Below are 20,228 nucleotides of genomic sequence, written 5' to 3'. Positions count from 1 at the left end.
ACAACTGGGTATAAAAACCTTCAACTTCACTCATCACATCCTTTCCAGAAACACACTCACCCCTATCATTCAATAATTCATCCATATCATCCTTTTTACCACATATTTTTTTGAAAAAAAATCTTGTACATTTTTCATCTTTGTCTAAGTTCTCAACTTTTGATCTATATATAATTTTTTTCCCTTTTTCCTCTAATAAAAGCCTACTTTCATTCCTTGCGTCCCTCATCAAATCACTGACATCCACACCAAGCTCGCCAAGTTTTCTCAACCATTCTATTCTAACATTCAACTCATTATATTGGTTTCTTAGCATAGCTGCTTTTTTATAGCCCCATTTTTTAAAGAATCTTTTACATTCATTCTTCATCCAATCCCACCACTCCAACACATTCCCAAAAGATTCCTGCCGCGATTTCCATCCTTTATACGCATATATAAAAGCCTTCACAATTCTTTCATCCTCTAATAAACTTACATTTAACTTCCATACCCCTGCACCACGCACTAAACGAACATCCCCTTCAAAAGTTGCACACATACACACATGGTCAGAAAAGGTCACATCGCGCTGCCGCAAACTCATGCACCCCACATTTTTTGAGAAAAGCACCCGATCTATCCTTGATGTTACCCCTCCTCTATCAGACCTATAAGTGTCGGGTGGTGGCTTTCCCAAATGAACCTCAGCAGCATCTATAAAAGAAAAATCTTTGATTAATTGGTACAACTTTTTACCAGATACATCCATTTTTTCCCCTTCCGTCACACAGTTAAAGTCCCCAACCCAAATCGTAGGAATTCTCCCTGGCAAAAAAAAGGACAACTTCTCTAGGAGCTCTAACCTCTCTTCTTTTTTTGTTGCTCCATATATATTAATTACCCTTACCCTCCACCCTCTGACATTTATCTCTGCCAAAATACACCTCCCCACTTCCACCACAATATAACTTTCTAATTTTAAATTCCTATTCCCTAGCAATATTCCTACCCCATCATTTTTATTTATAGAAGAACCAGACCATATACATTGGCCATATGGCCATTCCTGTTCTGGCACAGGTTCCCTAATACCGCATTCTTGCAAACAATATACATCAGCTCCTAAATTTTTTAAAAAATCCAGAACTGCAGCCCTCCTGGGCTTAGATTGAATCAGTCGTACATTTAAGGATACGACATCAAATGTAGGTTTGGATGCCATATTTTAATTTTCATAGCCAGATAACCGCAGGTTGTCCATTTGCACTTCAGCCTTTGCCTTCTGGAGGCTGGCAACCTAATGTGAAGAAACTGGTCCCTTGATCTTCTAGAAAAGGCTCATCAAACGAAATCACTGATGAGGGGTATTCCTCCTCCCTTCCAGGGGTTACAGGGGGTGACGCGGCCAGCCTGGCTCTCTTAGCCCCCATATCCAGAATTTCGTCTGCAGGTCGGGTGCCTACAGTGGTAAAATCCCCTTGACCTCCAACTCCTTCCAGAAACACTTCATCCAGACTCCAAGAAACAGGAGGAGTCACGGGGACGTCGCCCTCAATTTCTCCCTCACCCTGTAGCCCAGTCTGGGCATCGGATGGGTGAGGAAGATCCTCCTCGACCGGGGCTACCTCCATGCCTGCCCCTTCCTCCACACGTACTTCTACTGGAGATGTGCTTAAAGAAGCCAGATAGTCAGCGGGTACCTCCTCGCCCAACCGTCCAGTTCTCGCTATCATCTCAGCCACTTGGCTCCTGGCTGCCTCTGCATATGACTTCTTCCGCAGAGGGCAGTCTTTGAATGTATGCCCTTCCACCTCGCAGAGATTACAAACAATGCGGTTGACACATTCTTTTGCTTTGTGACCCTCCTGGTTACATCTGGAACACTTCCCTGAATTTTGACATCCTTCCCTTGTGTGGCCAAAAACTTTACAATTCCTGCAGAAGGGAGGACACCTGGGAAAAAACAGATATCCCCTGTCTCTTCCAATGGAGAAGTTCGATGGAGGGAAATGGAAGCCTCCTGGTTCCTCAATATCTTGCCGAAACCGGACCCGAAATTTGTATTTCCCATTCCAGATCATTTCAGTGTTCAAGATTTTATTCTCAAACTTAACATATGCACAATGTCTAGACAGGAATGCCGTGATATCTTGCAAAGGTACATGTGCATTGTAGAGAAAAACAACCAGGAAGACTTCTCCTTCATCATACAGCAGGATAAAAGTAAGTCCTCCAAGCTCAGGATTGTTAACATTTTGCATCAAATTGTAATGGAAAGTATGGCAGGCAGGTAAATCCGTCAATATCAAGGTAAAATGACCAACCTTATGCTCCTGAAGACAAAGGATTTTCTTCCGCTCCACTTTCAAAATTCCAAACAAGATGTTGTTCACCAGGTGTCGTAGGTCCAGGGTCTTCTCTGATCCAACATCAACTTCGATCCGAATGCCGTACTTGACCCGGGTTTCCCCGGCCTTAGCGTGACGTACAATAACGCCCATGTCGATCGCCTTCCTGCCACTGGCTGTCTCCCTATAGCAACAAGCAGCTTAAGCCCCAAAGGGCGATGCTGCAGGGCCGAGAGTTCAGCACTGGACGCCTCTGGTTAGCCACTTGAGCTTAGCCAAAAGGCCGAGAAGCGATAACCCGAATGGGCCGGCCGTTGACCGAGCCTGCCTAATACTGCTGTTCACCCCTTGCAGCGATTGATTCAGCCTACTCCTAGGCAATTCCATGGGGCCCTGCAGGCTCACACACATTTACAGCTACTAAGCGGGAGGTGAATAAAGGCCGGAGAGGAAGCCAGACAGGATTTGCTTCTTTTGCTTGCACCACAATGCAGTGCTGAAAGAGGAGGAATCTACATAAAAACGCCTTCCTGGCAACGCCCAAATGCCCTCCTGCCATGCAGATAAACACTGGCAGCGGCAGCAAGTGCATGCCCACAGCCACCCCTTGTTCCTTCACACCTTGTATCAGCTGTAATCCAGTCCAGTCCAGTGCTGCCTGCTGAGCAGCACTGACCAACACTGCCTGGGCCCAGGCTTTTATCTCTGAGGCCCCATTATGATGTCAGAAAGCTGGCTCTGGAATCCTGAGGGCTCCACTATGACACGTGCAAAGTTCCGTCTGAACTTTATATAAGACGGTGCGGCTCAGTCAGTCACTCAGTGTTGCCTGAGAGGGCAACACTGCAACAGCCGGCCGCCAGGCTGTCTTTTTTTTGCACAGCTAGTTGCCTCCAGGAGGCCACAAGAGGGAGACAAGGGACTGCAAAATGGAAAATAGGCATCCACCAACTTTACAGACAACTTGTTCTCCTTGCTCCTACAACCTCCATCCTTGCACAGTTTGTTATTCTTCCAGGTAACAAAGTAACAAATCCAAATTGCTGCTCTCTTTGTAGGCAAGCAAGGGTTTGTTGCAACTGCAATTCTTACTTCTTCTTGAAATGTAGGGACGACAGTACATTCCATCACATCCATCTAGTGTACACAGGTAGGTCCATTGTGGCGGGTAGGCGGCTGGCTGCTTTAATGGCTGTTTGCTGTTCCCCTACTCCACTCCACTCCACTATTTGACTGTGGTGCTGCATCAATCAGTGGCTGGCTCAGGTGCAGCTCTTTAACTTACCTAGGAGGGAGGGCGGAGAGAAGACAAGGAAGGTGAATGAGCTGTTCCAATGTGAAATGCCGGAAACACAGAAACACAGAAGACACACACACAACAAGAGGTGGCAATGTATTAATTAATTGCATTTAATAAATTAGCTCATTATCACACATGACTGTACAAATGCATTGTCCAACAGGTGTTGAAATAATGGGATTAAAAGGGGAGATCCCATCAGAAAGACAAAAACAATAGCAAACACAAATAGCACTTTTGGAATCTGATTTTAGTCAACACATAAGGGAAGGGTGCACCAGTCCTGGAAATACTGCAATACCAGGTCAATGCGTGGAGTGGACAGAGCAAGCTCTATTTCCATCTCCCTGTTCTAAAAATCCATTTAATATATGGTCCCCAGATAGGGGACGTATCAGATATTAAACTGATAAGAACAGATTTTTTGATTGAAAATTGCTTTATTGACAATCAATCGTCATCATACAAACATTACTGCGACGCAGCGCAAGCCATGAAGCAGCAAATAATAAATAATAACAGTCGTCAAACATAACATGACAGTATAATACACAGTACAGGCTAGCCTATGCTATACATTACACCACATGCTACACTAACATTCTTGCATTCACTAACGCCAAACAACAAAGCATTACAGACAAGTGATGGGATAGGGGAGTGGGTAGGAGGGGATAGGGAAGGGGGAAATCACAGGCCCGAAGCTTTATTGAAAGACAACACACAAGAAGGGAGAGTGGGGGGAAGGGGAGTATCAGTCCTCTTCCTCATCGACGTCCGGGCTGTCCCAGGTGGAATAGTCTCTGAGCAGGCTGTGGATCAGCCTGCGGCAGTCCTGGACGGACACACTCTCTCTCCGCAAAATCAGACGGTTCCTGGCAAACCATATAGCGTCCTTAAAGCAGTTCATAAGGCGCCAGGCTTCCTGGATTGCTCCATCCGTGGTATTCCCAGGAAATAGTCCATAAAGTACCGAGCGGTACGACAGTCTGTTCCTGGGTACTGAGTCCTTGAGTTCATGTTCCAAGGCTTTCAACAGACCCTGTGCAAAGGGGCACTGCCAGAAAATGTGCAAAGATGTTTCCTCCGTGAAGGGGCACCTGGGGCAGTACCGGGTCTTGCACAGGTTGCGGGCGTGCATGAATGACCTAAGAGGCAGTCCTCCCTGGATGGCCATCCATGAAATGTCCTTGTGCCCGTTGGTCAACCTGCCAGATGACACGTTAGTCCAAACAGTCTCCAACGTGTCGGCATGAAGCCCTGGAACAGACTCCAGTGAGTCCTTTGCTCTGATGTGCTTGTGGATCGTCTTAGGTTTCCACAAGTCGGGCTTGAGACCCTCCAGTTGATGCTCCCTCACAAACCGGACGACATCTCCGTAGAACCAGGGAGCGTGCCAGTTGTAAGGGAAGGAGCTGTCCCACTTGTCCCAGCCAAAACCTCGCCAGAGGGGAAGGAGGAAGTAGCGGGACATGGCCTTGCCCGCAGAGCCGTTTGCTGTCCTCAGAGTCCTACGAACACAGTCACATACAAAAGCGATCCGCAGCAGAGTGGGAATGTCGGGTATACCCTTCCCACCTTTGCGGGGCTCCTTGTACATAACAGTCCGCTTTACTCTGTCCATTTTCGAGCCCCAGATGAAGCGAAACACAGTCCTGGTAATGGCCCTCGAGACGGTGGCAAGAGGGGGCCATGCCTGTGCAGTGTATTGTAGCACAGGCAAGACTTCGTTACGCAGGACCATTGCTTTGCCCTCAATAGTGAGTTGTCTGAGGCTCCACAGTCCGATCCTTTGGTTGACTTTGGCCAAGCGTTCTTCCCACGACTTTAGGGCTGCACCTTCCTTACCGAACCAGACTCCCAGAATTTTGATGAAGTCCGGCTTGATAGTAAACGGGAAGGAGGCAGGAGAAGGCAGGTACCACTTTCCGAAGAGCATGGCTTCCGACTTCCCGCAGTTGACTTTTGCCCCTGAAGCGCGTCCGAACTCCTCACAGGTCTGGACGAGTGCAGTCACCGAACTCTGGTCAGCGCAGAAGACGGTCACGTCGTCCATGTACAGCGAGCATTTGACCTCGAAGTGTCCTGGACCTGGTGCGGTGATCCCTCTGATCTCTCCATTCTGCCGGATAGCCTCTGCGAAGAGCTCTATAACACAAACAAAAAGGAGAGGTGAAAGAGGACAGCCTTGTCTAACCCCCGACGATACAGGAAAGGGGTCAGTCTTCCAGCCGTTCACCAGCACCGAGCTGTAAATGTCGCAATACATCAGGTTAACATACAAACAGAACAACCTGCCAAGCCGCAGCCTACGCAGAGCCTTACCCATGAATTCGTGAGAGACCCGGTCAAAAGCCTTCTCCTGATCCAGACTGACCAGGGCCGCGTGTGTACGGCGGCTTTGCATGTAATGCACCGTGTCCCTCACCAGGGCAAGACTGTCGGCCACCCTACGGCCAGGAATGCCGCAGGTTTGGTCCGATCCGATGATCTGTCCGATGACAACCTTCAGTCTGTTGGTCAATACTTTGGCGAGGATCTTGTAGTCCACGTTCAGGAGAGAGATGGGACGCCAGTTTTTCAGGTCACATCTCTCCCCCTTCCGCTTATACAAGATCGTGATCATGCCTTCTCTCAAGGACGGTGGCATTCTACCCTCCACCACCATCTCCTCATAGAGCTCCAGCAGGTCCGGACAGATCAAGTCCCCCAGCGCTACATAGAGCTCTGCTGGGAGACCATCACTGCCCGGGGTCCTGCCGGGTCTGAAGGATTTAGCGGCAGAGAGCAGTTCCTCCACCGTCAGGGGTACATCCATAGCCTCCGTACCTGCAGGATCAAGATGATTAGTGATACCTGACAGGAATTTATCGGCGGCTTCGGGGTCAGTGGTTTTCCGGGAGTAGAGGCTTCGGTAGTAGTCTGTGACGACTCCCATCACCTCCTTCTTCCCAGAATGCATGTTTCCGGTCTCATCTCGGAGTTCCTTCAGGGGCGTGTGGCCGGCATGGAGTTTCCTGAAAAAGAACGAGTTACATTTCTCACCCTTCTCCAGGTTCTCCACCTTGGAACGAAAGACAATTCGCTTGGATTCCTCCTCAAAGTGCCTTTTCAGGCCCTTTTTGGCTTCCTCCAGCTCCTTCCTGACGTCCCAGCCGCATTGAAGGAGGTCTTGCAGGGATCGCAGCTGACGCTGCATCTCTCTGAAGTCTCTCTTCCTCTCACACGCCTGTTGGCGACTTTTTGCCTGAAAGAAACAACGAAATTCAACTTTAACATATTCCCACCAGTCACAGGTTTTGTCAAAGAAAACTTTATCATTCCTCCAAACAATATAGGCGTCTCTAAGTTCCGCCAGTACCTCCTCTCTTTCCAGCAGGGCACAATTCAGCTTCCAGGAGCCAGGGCCGGGAGGAAAACCGTGGCCGATGGCACCCTGGAAGAGAATGGCCCTGTGGTCAGAGAAGAAGCAGGGGACCATGGAGTGCCCATGCTGCTTGACTGCCCGGGAGGTGAACACAAAGTCAATCCGAGAACGAAGTGAGCCATCGGGTCGGCTCCATGAATAGTTCACAGAGCCGATCCCCATGGAGCCCACAACGTCCTGCAAGGATGCTTCGGCTACCATCTCGATAAGCAGTTTGGAACTGACATCCAGTTTGTTTGAAGTGCCGGAACTTCGTCCATCCTCTTCGATGGGGCAGTTGAAGTCCCCGGCCATCACCACTGCCCTAGTGGTGGCGAGCTGGGTCCGCAGGGTCTGGAATAGTTCCAGGCGCTCAGCCTTCATAGGGGGAGCGTACACGTTGATGAGCCTAATCGGCTCTCCTGCCCAGGAACCGTCTACGACCAACAAGCGGCCGCAGGCGAGCTCCTGGACAGAGTCAACAGTAAATACGCTTCCCCTAATCAGGATGGCAACCCCTGCAGACTTACAGTCGCCCCCACCAGACCAGTAGGACGGGCCATGGGTCCACTGCCTGGCCAGATGATGGTATGACCTGGAAGAGGGGAGAGTACATTCCTGCAGCATAAATACATCACTCGACTGCTTGGAAAGAAAAGTTAGCACCATCTGACATCTAGTCCTATCTCTAACACTCCTCACATTGAGGCTAAAGATGTTAAGTTTAGCAGCCATGGGGGAGAATAAAGAAGGTTAGTGCAAACGATACACCTTAGTTACCAGTCCGGTCGGGCGGATCCTCCTCTCCTGGCGGGTCCGAAAGATCCAGCAGGCCCTCTGACAAAAATTGTTCCAGGATTGTAGCCACCTGGATGTCTGTTGTGAAGTCGATGACCTCAGGTTCAGACACGAGTTCCTCCACCATCTGCTCCATTTCCTCCTGCTGCGCAAGGGAATCTTCGCAGATTTCTACGACTTGTCGCTTTGAGGACTCAGCAGCTGGGCTGTCCCTCACCTTTCTCTTCCTCTGGATGGCACCTGAGGAGACAAGAGGGGGAAAATCCTCCAGGGAGAGGACTCCAGCAGCTGGAGGGGAAGATGTTAGTGCTGCTGGAGCTGGGGAGAAGGGAGGCTGGGTTGGGAGAGGTGCAGGTGACAGGACCACTGAGATGGGTGGGTAGGAGAAGGTTAGAGCCTCAGTGGGGGTGACAGGGGTTGGGGACGGGGGGGTGGGGAGGGCCGGGCGAGGGAGGGTGGGAAGGGTAGGGCGAGGGAGGGCCGGGAGACGGGGGGGAGGGACTGTCGTCTTCTTACCATCCTTCTTATTCCCGGTCTTCTGCGCCGCTGGAGCTCTGGCTGGGGCGGGGTTCCCTCTGGCCGGAGCTTTCGCCGCTACAGTTGCCCAGGATCGATCCCTCTTCGGGCAGTCCTTGTAGGAGTGGGCTGCTTGTCCGCAGAGGTTGCACATTGTCCGTTTCGGGCAGTCTTTGGTCTCGTGTCCTGTTACCCGGCAGTTCTTGCAGGCGTCCTCCTTGCAGTCCTTCACCGAATGACCCTTCTTGCTGCATCTCCTGCAGATCTGCGGCATGTCCGGGTAGTAGATGAGGCCGTAGGAGTTGCCCAGCGAGAATGACTGGGGCAGGTGCTGGAGGCCGTCTTCCGCGCTCGAATCCTTGTTCAGTCGGACGATTACCGACCACTTGCCAGTCCAGAAGCCGAGTCCGTTCAGGATGTGGGTGGGTTCCCTCACCACTGTGCAGAACCGCTTCAGGAGCGTGGTGATGTCTTTGCCGGGGGTGTGTGGGTTCCGCATTGAGACCGTCACCCGCCTTTCCTCTCTTTGGACAGGGCAGTTGCCCACAAAGCGAGAGAAAGGGGATTCAGGCCTCGCCGCTTTCACCATCTCCCAGTACCTTCTGCAGATGTTGATCGAAGCGAAGGTCACGAAGAACATCCCGGTCATGAAGGCCTGGATGCTGATGGTCTCCGGCTTAGCGAAGCCCTGGTCCAGGAGCATCTTCTGGCAGAACACTTCTTCCGTCATGTCCGGCACTCTCCCGTCCACCTCCTTCAGCTTCAGGGCCACAGTCTGCTTCATCCAGGGCTCCAGGGTTGGAGCAGCCTGGTTCGGCTTCCTGGTGGCCTGTTGGCTTGAGGAGGCTTGAGGAGGCTTCAGGAGGAGATGTCCTGGCCTGGGTTGGCTCACCTGGTCCATCAGCCTTCTTCTTCTGGGTGGCAGGGTTGCTGGTTGAGGCCATGGCTTCTTCCAGCTGTTCCTGTCGCTTGGGGAGGATCTTCGATAGCTCTTTCCCGAAGGGGGCGGAGCTATGCAAATCTTCTCCTTGCTGGCCGAGGTTCTTCCACGAAATTTCTTCCGCAGCGGTTCCTCGTCGAGCTTCTTCTGCGGCCGAGCTTCTTCAAAGATCCCCTTCAGCAGCGGCTCTTCTCCGAAGGTCTCTGTCGCAGTTCTCCTTCTTCTTCCCGGCAGCGATCTCCCGGAGCTTCTTCCCCGATGGCGGCTTCTCCCTCCTGGATCTTCGTCTTCGCTGGTTCTTCTCCGCAGTTCGTCGCCGGCTTCGTCTGGAACGCTCTTGGATCGCTAAGCTAGTGTTTATAGCCCCCAGTGGTTCTCCGAGCTATCTATCCTTACAAGGACTGATAAGAACAGATTTTTTTCAGTTGGCTACCCCCTCGCGGGGGTGTCAATGATTTATTTATAAAAATTTCAATTTTACAATAAAACACATTTTAGTTACATAAATATATACAAAGAATTTTTACATTGTAACAATAGTAAAATCAAATTTTCATAAAATGTATGTAGGGGGACATGGGGCAAATCTTTATTTATTTGGAGTTCCAGTCAGTCACAAACCATTTATTTAGAAGGGTGGCATTCCTTTTTTTGTCTAATAAAAAATAAATATACATTTCACTAAAACAAAGACCTAAAACATCATCAATCGATAAAACGTCGTGCTTAAAAAGAAGGATGTTCCTGGCCTTCCACAGAGCTTCTTTGGCGCAATTCATCGTCTTCCATGCAATTATTTTCTGATTCGCGGTTGGGCATCCAAAAAGTCCATATAAAATATCCTCATAGTTTAAGTCCTTTAGGTCTGCCATCTTCACCAAAAGAGGGAATATTTTTTTCCAAAATTCTTTTGCAAAGTCACATGTCCAAAAAATATGTCTTATCGTCTCCTCGGCCTGGCAGCCTTCCCTCGGGCAGACGGCAGACCTCGCGAATCCTCTTCTGTACTGGAATGCCCGGCATGGAAGACATTGATGAACGCAGCTCCAGGCCAGGTCCATCTGTGTATTAAAAAGATAAAACACATTAATCATTTTGAAAATAAAAGCACATCGTTGTGTATTAAAATTCTCCACATTGCTGACCGTCTCGCTCTCTCTCAGGTCTTTTATTAGTTTTTTGCTATTCTTAAGTTCATTCACGGTCTTCCCTTTTAAATTGAAGAGAGCCACTATTTTTTCTAAAATTACGTAGTTTGCTGGTAATTTAAAAGCGTATGGTGAGGATAAAATTATGTTAAACCAACCAAACCTCCGCATAAAAAACCCAGTATTAAAACGTAAAAAGTAAGACCAATAGTGCTCTTTAAAAAGGGAATTAAAACAGAAACTAAAGAACTTAATTAAAAGAAACCTATTAAAATCAGGAAAATCTTTGCCACCCTTTAGTTTGGACTTTATTACCGTTTCTCGTTTCAATTTCTCCATCCTGGAACTCCAAAAGAAGGTAAAACATGCTTTTGTTATTTTTTGTAATAAAACTGTTGGGGGAGGGAACACCATGCTTGTATATAAAAGAAGGGGTAAAATGACCATTTTTATGATTAAAATTTTTCCCTCCATGGTGAGTTTCCTCATATTCCACATACAAATTTTATTGTTTACCTTCTGCGCCACCATGTCCCAACTTATAAAACCATTGTCGTGCTCACTGAAGGAGATACCTAAAACTTTAATAGTATCTGACACAGGAACGGGTACGTCTCTAAAAACCATGCTTCCTATTCTTAAAATATTACTTTTGCTGAAATTTATTCTAAAACCGGAAGCACAGCAATAAAACTCAATTTGTTTTAGGGCTTTCTGAAGCGACAGGGTGTCCCTACAAAGTATCGCCACATCATCCATGTACCCCACTGCTTTAGCCTCTATGCCGCCTCCCCCTGGCAGGGGGACTCCACGTATTTGTTTATCACGGCGTATTGCGCATAGCAGAGGCTCTAGTGCACATATGAAAAGCAGTGGGGACAAGGGACACCCCTGCTTCACCCCAGAGTTTAAAAGAACGTCCTGTGTCTTAAAACCATTTACTAAAATTTTGCTTGTGCAATCTTTATAAAAGGCTTTAATAGATAGTAAAAAACCTTCAGGTATACCCATCCGCTCTAAAACCTTAAAAAGATAAAAGTGCGATACTCGGTCGAAAGCTTTTTGAAAATCTATGGATAAAATGGCTAATTTTCCGTTTCTAGATTTTGTGTCTTCAATCGCATCTTTTATTAAATTAATATTATCCCAGATGCTGCGGCCTGGCACCCCACACACCTGGTTAGAGTGTATGATGTGGGGTACTATGGCTTTTAAACGGTTTGCACATAGTTTTGCCATTATTTTGTAGTCACTATTCAGAAGGGTTATTGGTCTCCAATTCTCTAAAACTGCGATGTCACCTTTTTTGTATAGCAAGGAGACCTCACCCTTCCGCCAGGACTTAGGCAGCATCTTGGAATGAAAGACTTCGGTAAAAAGGTTTAGGAGATCATCTTTTAAAATATCATAAAATTTGACATAAAACTCGCTGGGTATACCGTCCGGGCCAGGAACTTTACCTGCTTTAAAACTCTTCACTGTCTCTAAAATCTCCTGCTCCGACAGTTCCTGCAATAAAAAATTCTGGGAGACAGGGTCTAAAACAGTGGTAATCTCCTTCAGCGAGTCACGCATAAAATCACGATCCACAGTTTTCACATTAAAAAGGTCAGTATAAAACTCATGAACTTTACTTAAAAGACCCTGTACATCCGACACCCCATCAATATTTTTAAGAATAGCTTTTTTATTGTTCATTTTCTTAAAAAAGTACCTGGAGCAGGTCTCGTTCTCTTCCACGTGCTGTACTTTAGAACGAAATATAATTTCTTTACCTTTCTGCTCCAGGCACTGAGCTATCTCTTTTTTTAAGTTGGCGATGTCGTCTTGTACCTCTATCTCGTGTTCTCTCATCTTGTACAGGGTCTGTAGGCGGGTGTTGAGAATTTTAAAAAAAGCTTGCTTCTCTCTAGCTTTCGCCACGCTTTTTTTAATAAAAAATTCTTTTATTTTCCTTTTCATTTTCTCCCACCATGCGGTGATGGGAGCCCGTGTGTCTCTCACCCGCCTACTCTCTTTGTAAAATTCAATAAAATCTGTAAAAACCTGTGGATCATCTAAAAGGGAAACATTTAACTTCCAGGACTTTTTACTAATAATGTTATTAAAATCACGCTTTACATAAAATGATAAAAGCTTGTGATCGGAAAAAATATTGGTTAAAACTTCACATTTAAAAGGCAGTAGATTCTCATTACAAAATATAAAATCTATCCTGGAGCTACAGGTGGCGTTGCTCCAGGTAACGCCGGCTTCCTCTGGACTGCTCCTGTTACACTCTTTATAAACGTCTTTTAATTTAAAATCACCCACCATATCTTTGAGCAGTCCAGAGGTCTTGTCATAGTTTCTGCTTGTAGCGCTGGTAAGCCGGCGTTCCCCCCTCAGGATACAATTAAAATCACCTGCGAGGATAAAAGGCTCAGTCGTGTTAATAAAAAGAGGTAAAATCGCTAACATTTCTGCTCTTTCATTTTTATCTGGTGAGCCGTAAAAATTTAAAAACTGCCATTTCACACCGTCAATAAAAGCCTTAACCAATAAAATACGTCCTGGAAGAATCTCTTGGATAAAATCGATTAAAACATTTCCCTTAAAAAGAATGGCGACCCCTGCTGATCTGGACTCGTTAGATCCAGACCAGACTGATGGACCATACTTCCAATCCTCTTGGTATTTATGGTACTTCATCGTATGGGGAATGCCGCACTCCTGCAGGAAAAAAACAGAGGCTGCCAGGCCAGCTAAAAAGCTGAAGAGAGCAACCCTTCTAACTTTGGACTTGGCGCCCCTCACGTTGAGGGAGATTCCCTTTACTTCTGACATTGTGGAGATTAAAATAACGTCTTGATTTTAAAATAATAAATATTCGTGGAACTTAAAATCAGACATTTCCTCCACCAGCATTACCAGAACTCTCGTTTGCGCTCATATCCCCACCCTCGTCCGAATCGCCTGCAAAGAGGGACGAAAAGGGAGAGGAACTACCTTCACTGAGGGCCGTGCCAGCAACTCTTATCTCATACAAGGGGAGCCCAATCTCGCCTAGCGTCACCTGGGTCTCAACTGGGTGACCACGTAGGTCCATTTCGGGTGGGTCCCCCAAGGGCCCCGCCTCTCCCCCCAGGCTCTGATGACGCCGTCTTAGAGGGGGAGGTTGCGCACATGGCGGGGTGTCCGGTATCTGGGAGGGAACAGTGCCCACCCTCCTCACCAGGTCAGGCGAGGAGGTGGTCCTAGGAGGAGCCTCACTTTTTTTCACGGTTGTGTCCATCTGCTCCTCCCCTGATTCCCTCCTACCAGCACGCTCCTGTTTTCCCTTTTTTCGGGGACCCACCGCTACCCAGTTCTCCTGCTCGGAGTCAGACTCCTGAGACCCAGGTACAGGAGCAGGCCCGGCACCCACTGGACAACCAGCCCTCTGGGATGCCCCAGTATCATCGGTGGCCTGCTCCTTTTCCGCCTTCCTCTTAGATTGCCTTTTTTCTTTGGCATTGGGCTCCATCCTTTCCTCAGAGGTTGCTGGCCGCGAGGCACCCGCTTTGGCTCCATTACTTCGCACCACTGAAGCCCAGGTGCCTCGCTGCTCCTTCGCTGCCCCGGCATGCTCCTCTCCCAGGGGGTGGGACTGGTCTGCTGGTGGAGCACGTGGGGGCGCCTCGGGTTGCTCATTTTCTTCGCCTCGGTACCTATGGGGACAAGAATAGTACAGATGACCAGTTTTTTGGCAAAAATTACATTTTTTCTCTTGTGTGCACTCTCTCATATTGTGCTCTTTGCTTCCACAGTTTCTACAGGTGACATCGCAGTTAAAACTGGTATGTCCATAGGTACCGCAGGCCCTGCAGAAGTTTGGCATCCCTGAAAAATAGAGGTCGCCATTCACATTTCCAATTTTAAAACGAGCCGGTGGTAATCTCGTTTCTTGGGTGGAGGGGTCCTTTATCAATGTTACTAAGAACTTCCACTTGACGGTCCACACTCCACACTCGTTCATAACTCTCCCCAACAGTTTGACATTCTTGAAGTAGGCAGCTAAGAATGCTGCCACTTCCATATCCTTCACATATGGGGAGTACATTTTAATCACCACGAGTTTCGTAATTTCGAAGGCATGTTCTACTACCTGGACTCCCGCTACCACGAGTTCACCTTTTCTCCTCTCAGCTCGGTCCATGGCATCACGGAGGATTCCTTCTCCCATAAAGGTGACATCGAAAATTCCTCGTTTCGGGTAGTCCTGGATAGCCAAAATCTCATTCTTGTGGACCGCCAGTAGTTCTTCCAAGATCTTGTGGACCAAGAACTTTACGCCACGTGGACCGCCTCCACCCTCTGCCACGATAAATCGGGCAGAGTTCCTTAGCCGGGCATACACCGGCACCGCATCAGGCTCGCCTGCCATTTCCGTGGCCAGGCCGAACCGCACAGCAAAAAGCTGCGCCCTATGGGGTCCTGAGACGTACCAAAGGGCTGGGGGGGGATCGCAACTCGTTGCTCAGGACTAAGCCTCTCTCCCAAATAGCAGCACGGGGGTGAAGTCCAGGCGAACCTGGACGATCCCCCGAGGCCGAGAGAGAGGGTACCTGAGCACCTTCTGACTAAAAACCTCCTGTATAAATACACTTGGTCTTAGCCAAAAGGCCGAGAAGCGATAACCCGAATGGGCCGGCCGTTGACCGAGCCTGCCTAATACTGCTGTTCACCCCTTGCAGCGATTGATTCAGCCTACTCCTAGGCAATTCCATGGGGCCCTGCAGGCTCACACACTCACAGCTACACGGGAGGTGAATAAAGGCCGGAGAGGAAGCCAGACAGGATTTGCTTCTTTTGCTTGCACCACAATGCAGTGCTGAAAGAGGAGGAATCTACATAAAAACGCCTTCCTGGCAACGCCCAAATGCCCTGCTGCCATGCAGATAAACACTGGCAGCGGCAGCAAGTGCATGCCCACAGCCACCCCTTGTTCCTTCACACCTTGTATCAGCTGTAATCCAGTCCAGTCCAGTGCTGCCTGCTGAGCAGCACTGACCAACACTGCCTGGGCCCAGGCTTTTATCTCTGAGGCCCCATTATGATGTCAGAAAGCTGGCTCTGGAATCCTGAGGGCTCCACTATGACACGTGCAAAGTTCCGTCTGAACTTTATATAAGACGGTGAGGCTCAGTCAGTCACTCAGTGTTGCCTGAGAGGGCAACACTGCAACAGCCGGCCGCCAGGCTGTCTTTTTTTTGCACAGCTAGTTGCCTCCAGGAGGCCACAAGAGGGAGACAAGGGACTGCAAAATGGAAAATAGGCATCCACCAACTTTACAGACAACTTCTCCTTGCTCCTACAACCTCCATCCTTGCACAGTTTGTTATTCTTCTAGGTAACATAGTAACAAATCCAAATTGCTGCTCTCTTTGTAGGCAAGCAAGGCTTTGTTGCAACTGCAATTCTTACTTCTTCTTGAAATGTAGGGACGACAGTACATTCCATCACATCCATCTAGTGTACACAGGTAGGTCCATTGTGGCGGGCAGGCGAGTGGGCGGGCTGCTTTATTGGCTGTTTGCTGTTCCCCTACTCCACTCCACTATTTGACTGTTGTGCTGCATCAATCAATCAATCAATCAATCAATCAATCAATCAATCAATCAGTGGCTGGCTCAGGTGCAGCTCTTTAACTTACCTAAAAGGGAGGGCGGAGAGAAGACAAGGAAGGTGAATGAGGTGTTCCAATGTGAAATGCCGGAAACACAGAAACACAGACGACACACAACAAGAGGTGGCAATCTATTCATTAATTGCATTTAATCAATGAGCTCATTATCACTCATGCATTGTCCAACAGGTGTTGAAATATTGGGATTAAAAGGGGAGATCCCTTCAGAAAGACAGAAACAATAGCAAAGACAAAAAACACTTTTGGAATCTGCTTTTAGTCAACACATAAGGAAAGGGTGCACCGGTCCTGGAAATACTGCAATACCAGGTCAATGCGTGGAGTGGACAGAGCAAGCTCTATTTCCATCTCCCTGTTCTAAAAATCCATTTAATATATGGTCCCCAGATAGGGGACGTATCAGATATTAAACTGATAAGAACAGATAAGGTTTCAACAAAGTTTTTTATTGGCAAAAATAATATATTTTACAGACTTTTTTTTTAAAATTGAAACCACAAGATAAAATCAACAGCATAATACATGAATATTCATACATTTAAATGAATACAAAAGTAATAATAATAAGACCATTAATACAGATGTTATAATAAAAGTACAGAACCATAGCAGGATAAAATTTATACAGGGCATAAAAGACATAAAAGAATAAAACCATTTTTATTTACAATGTTATGGTATTCCACATTTGCAAACACCACATGGATGTTGCTTCTTTTACCCCTAGCTGCTTTTTGTCCCTAAGATAATAAATATACATTTCACTTAGGGCATATTTCACACAATTTTTAACGTCAATAAAATCATGTTTAAAAAGCAGAATGTTCCTAACCTTCCAAATGGCATTCTTAAAACAGTTTAAAATGATCCAACAGACCATTTGCTGTTTAAAACTTGGGCAGTTAAAAAGACCATAAAACACGTATTCAAATTTAAGATCTTTAAGACCGCAGGCCCATTTCAGCAATGGGCCTACCTTCCTCCAAACCTCCTGTGCATATGGGCAGTTCCAAAACAGGTGCATTATCGTCTCGTCGTCACCACACCTGTCTCTCGGGCACTTGGCTCTCGCCACCAGTCCTCGCCTATGCTGGAATTCACGAGTAGGGAGGCACTGGTGAACGATTGCCCAGGCAAGGTCCTTGTGCACATTTGCCATAAATTTCCCGAAAACGTTCCGCCACACCACCTTGGACCTTGCCTGTGAGAAATTTGAAACTGCCAGTGTATCCTCCTGCCGCCTACAGGAGAGTGACACTTTTTTCTGGTCCCCCAATATGTCAGGCTCCAATTCTTGGAGACCTAGGAGCCTGACAGTTTTTTCGAGCACCGCATATTGTTTTGGGGGACACAGAAGCACAGGAGAATTCAAAGGGACACGAAACCATCGTTTAAAAATCATGCCCGTAGCGTACTTTAAAAAGTAGCTAAAAATACCATCAGAATTATACATTTTAAAACAGAAGCAAAAGTATTTAATGTAAAAGAAGTTAAAAAGGTTAGGAACATCTCTCCCGCCATTGTCCTTACATCTGTACATAAAATCACGTTTTAGTTTTTCCATTTTGGAACCCCATAAAAACATAAAACAGATCCTGGTCACTTTTTTAATATATAAAATTGTTGGAGGGAAAACCATAGCTACATAAAGCATTATGGGTAATAAAACAGATTTAATTATTAAAACTTTTCCCTCCATGGTGAGATTTCTCAAATTCCACATTAAAACCTTTTTTTCCATTTTGGCAATTACTGAATCCCAATTGGGTCTCCCATCGTTTTCTTGATTAAAAACAATTCCTAAAATTTTTATCTGATCCTGCTGCATGTTAACTCCTGGTGTCACAGAGGAATCCCATACACCAGTATAAAAACAGTCACACTTATCAACGTTTAATTTAAAACCAGAGGCTTCACAAAAAAAGCCGGTGTTCCTCAATGCCCGTCTCATAGAAGCGGCGTCTGGGCATAGGACGGTGGCGTCATCCATATAGCCTAGGATTTTTACCTGGTTCCCCCTTCCTCCAGGTATGGGCACGCCTCTGATGACTTTATCATCTCTTATTAGGGTGAACAGAGGTTCTATGGCACAAATAAAAAGGAGCGGAGACAACGGGCACCCCTGTTTCACCCCTGATAAAAGAGGAACACCTTTAGTTAAAAATCCGTTGATAGAAATTTGGCTAAAACAGGATCGATATAAAAGCTTAATACGTGTTAAAATAATTTCAGGAACAGCCATCTTTTTAAGAACCATAAAAAGATATTCATGGGAGACCCGGTCAAAAGCCTTCTCGAAATCTAAGGATAAAATAGCAAGGCTTTGACCCCTTTCTTTAAAATACCAAATGATGTCACGTAAAATATTCAGGGACTCAGTAATTGACCTCCCAGGTACCCCACATACCTGGTTTGGATGGATTAATTTATGAATAAAAGGTTTAAAACGGATTGTTATTAGTTTAGCTAAAATTTTACAATCAACGTTTAAAAGAGTAATAGGGCGCCAGTTTTTTAACTGGTCCCTCTCACCTTTTTTAAAAATTAAGGACACAATCCCCCTCCTCCAGGAAGGGGGCAGCTCTTCAGTAATAAAAACTTCCTTATACAATAAAAACATGTCATTCTTTAAAATTTCCCAAAAAGCATGATAAAATTCGATGGGCAGACCATCTTCCCCAGGAGCTTTCCCATTAGAAAAACTTTTAAAAGCAAATAAAAGTTCCTCCAAGGTAATATTACGGGATAAAACTTCCTGGTCTAAAATATCTAGCTTGGCATCAAGGGAATTAAGAACATGTTCTAAAAAGGAAGGATCAATATTTTTCTTGTTAAAAAGAGATTGGTAGAAATTAAAAGCAGAATTTAAAATGCCGACCATAGTGGTTTCTCCTTCAAGGTTTAAAATGACATCTCGTTTATCCATTACCTTTTTGAAGAAGAACCGGGAACACTTCTCGCCATCCTCGAGGTGCTTTACATGTGAATTAAAAATTATTTGTTTCCCTTTCTCTTCTATGGCATATTTTATTTCAGCTTTAAGATTTAAGATATCATCATCAACATCCATACCAATCTCCTTCAATTTAAAAAGTACATGTAAACGTTTATTAAGAACATAAAACCATTGTTTTTTCTCTTTTGCTTTCTTCTTACCTGCTCGAATAAAAAAAGCTCTGATTTTGGGTTTAATGCCCTCCCACCAGTGTAGCATAGGCTGACTGGGCGCTCTATGGGACTGCCAACACTGGTAGGTCCGCACAAACTCCTCTTTAATGATGGGGTCCTCCAGGAGTGTGGTGTTTAGTCTCCAGGGACCCCTACAAGCTTTTTGCTCTCCCTCTAGCTCCAGGTGCACTGAAAGGAGCTTGTGATCAGATAAAATATTTGTTAAAAGCAAACATTTTTTGGGAATAAAACTATTAGAAGTGAAAATAAAATCAATTCTGGAGCTCACTCTTCCATTGGACCAGGTGGGGCCTGGGTCCGCAGGCAAGAGTTCCCTCCAGCAATCTTTCAATTTAAAATCACCAATAAAATTCTTGAGCAGGTAAGAAGTACGGTCAATTTTTCGATTAAAATCCCCACCCTGCCGGTGTTCTCCATCTCGCACACAGTTAAAATCACCACCCACCAGCAGGGGGGTAGACCCAACACAAAACAATGGTAAAATCTCTAATAGTTCTGCCCTCTCCTGTTTGGTAGGAGGGGCATAAACGTTTAAAACACGAATTAAAATTCCATTAAAAAGCAAATGTATTAAAATAGCTCTGCCGGGCATGATTTCAGTCACTGTTTGGATGGAGATAAAACGACCTCGGCAGAGCAATCCAACCCCCGCAGAGCGACAGTCATTTCCACCAGACCAGACTGAGGGGCCTAGTTTCCAGTCCATCTTTAAATCTTGATATTCCAAGTCATTAGGGATTCCACATTCTTGAAGCAGGCAAAGGTCAAAGTCCACAGTCTCTAAAAATGAAAATAAAGCAGTCCTGCGGACAGGGCTCTTTAGGGACCTCACATTTAGTGAGGCGACTTTGATAGGAACCAACATAGTCTTAGTTGAGGTCAGGGTCCGAACCAGAAGAGTCGTACTCGGAGATCAGCTGCGAGTCTGGACCC

General features: G+C 46.5%; 2 non-coding genes across 2 annotated transcripts; both read right to left on the bottom strand.

Moving 5' to 3' along the window:
- Positions 1–3,897: 3,897 nt before the first annotated feature.
- Positions 3,898–4,085, bottom strand: LOC142710541 (U2 spliceosomal RNA). Its single transcript, XR_012869567.1, has one exon. It is a non-coding gene; the product is annotated as a U2 spliceosomal RNA (small nuclear RNA).
- Positions 4,086–16,378: 12,293 nt separating this feature from the next.
- LOC142710542 (U2 spliceosomal RNA) lies at positions 16,379–16,570 on the bottom strand. The gene has a single exon (XR_012869568.1). It is a non-coding gene; the product is annotated as a U2 spliceosomal RNA (small nuclear RNA).
- Positions 16,571–20,228: the final 3,658 nt, after the last annotated feature.

The sequence above is a fragment of the Rhinoderma darwinii genome, unplaced genomic scaffold (assembly GCF_050947455.1).
Source record: "Rhinoderma darwinii isolate aRhiDar2 unplaced genomic scaffold, aRhiDar2.hap1 Scaffold_426, whole genome shotgun sequence".
NCBI lineage: Eukaryota > Metazoa > Chordata > Amphibia > Anura > Rhinodermatidae > Rhinoderma > Rhinoderma darwinii.
This window is presented reverse-complemented; position numbering and strand designations above follow the sequence as displayed.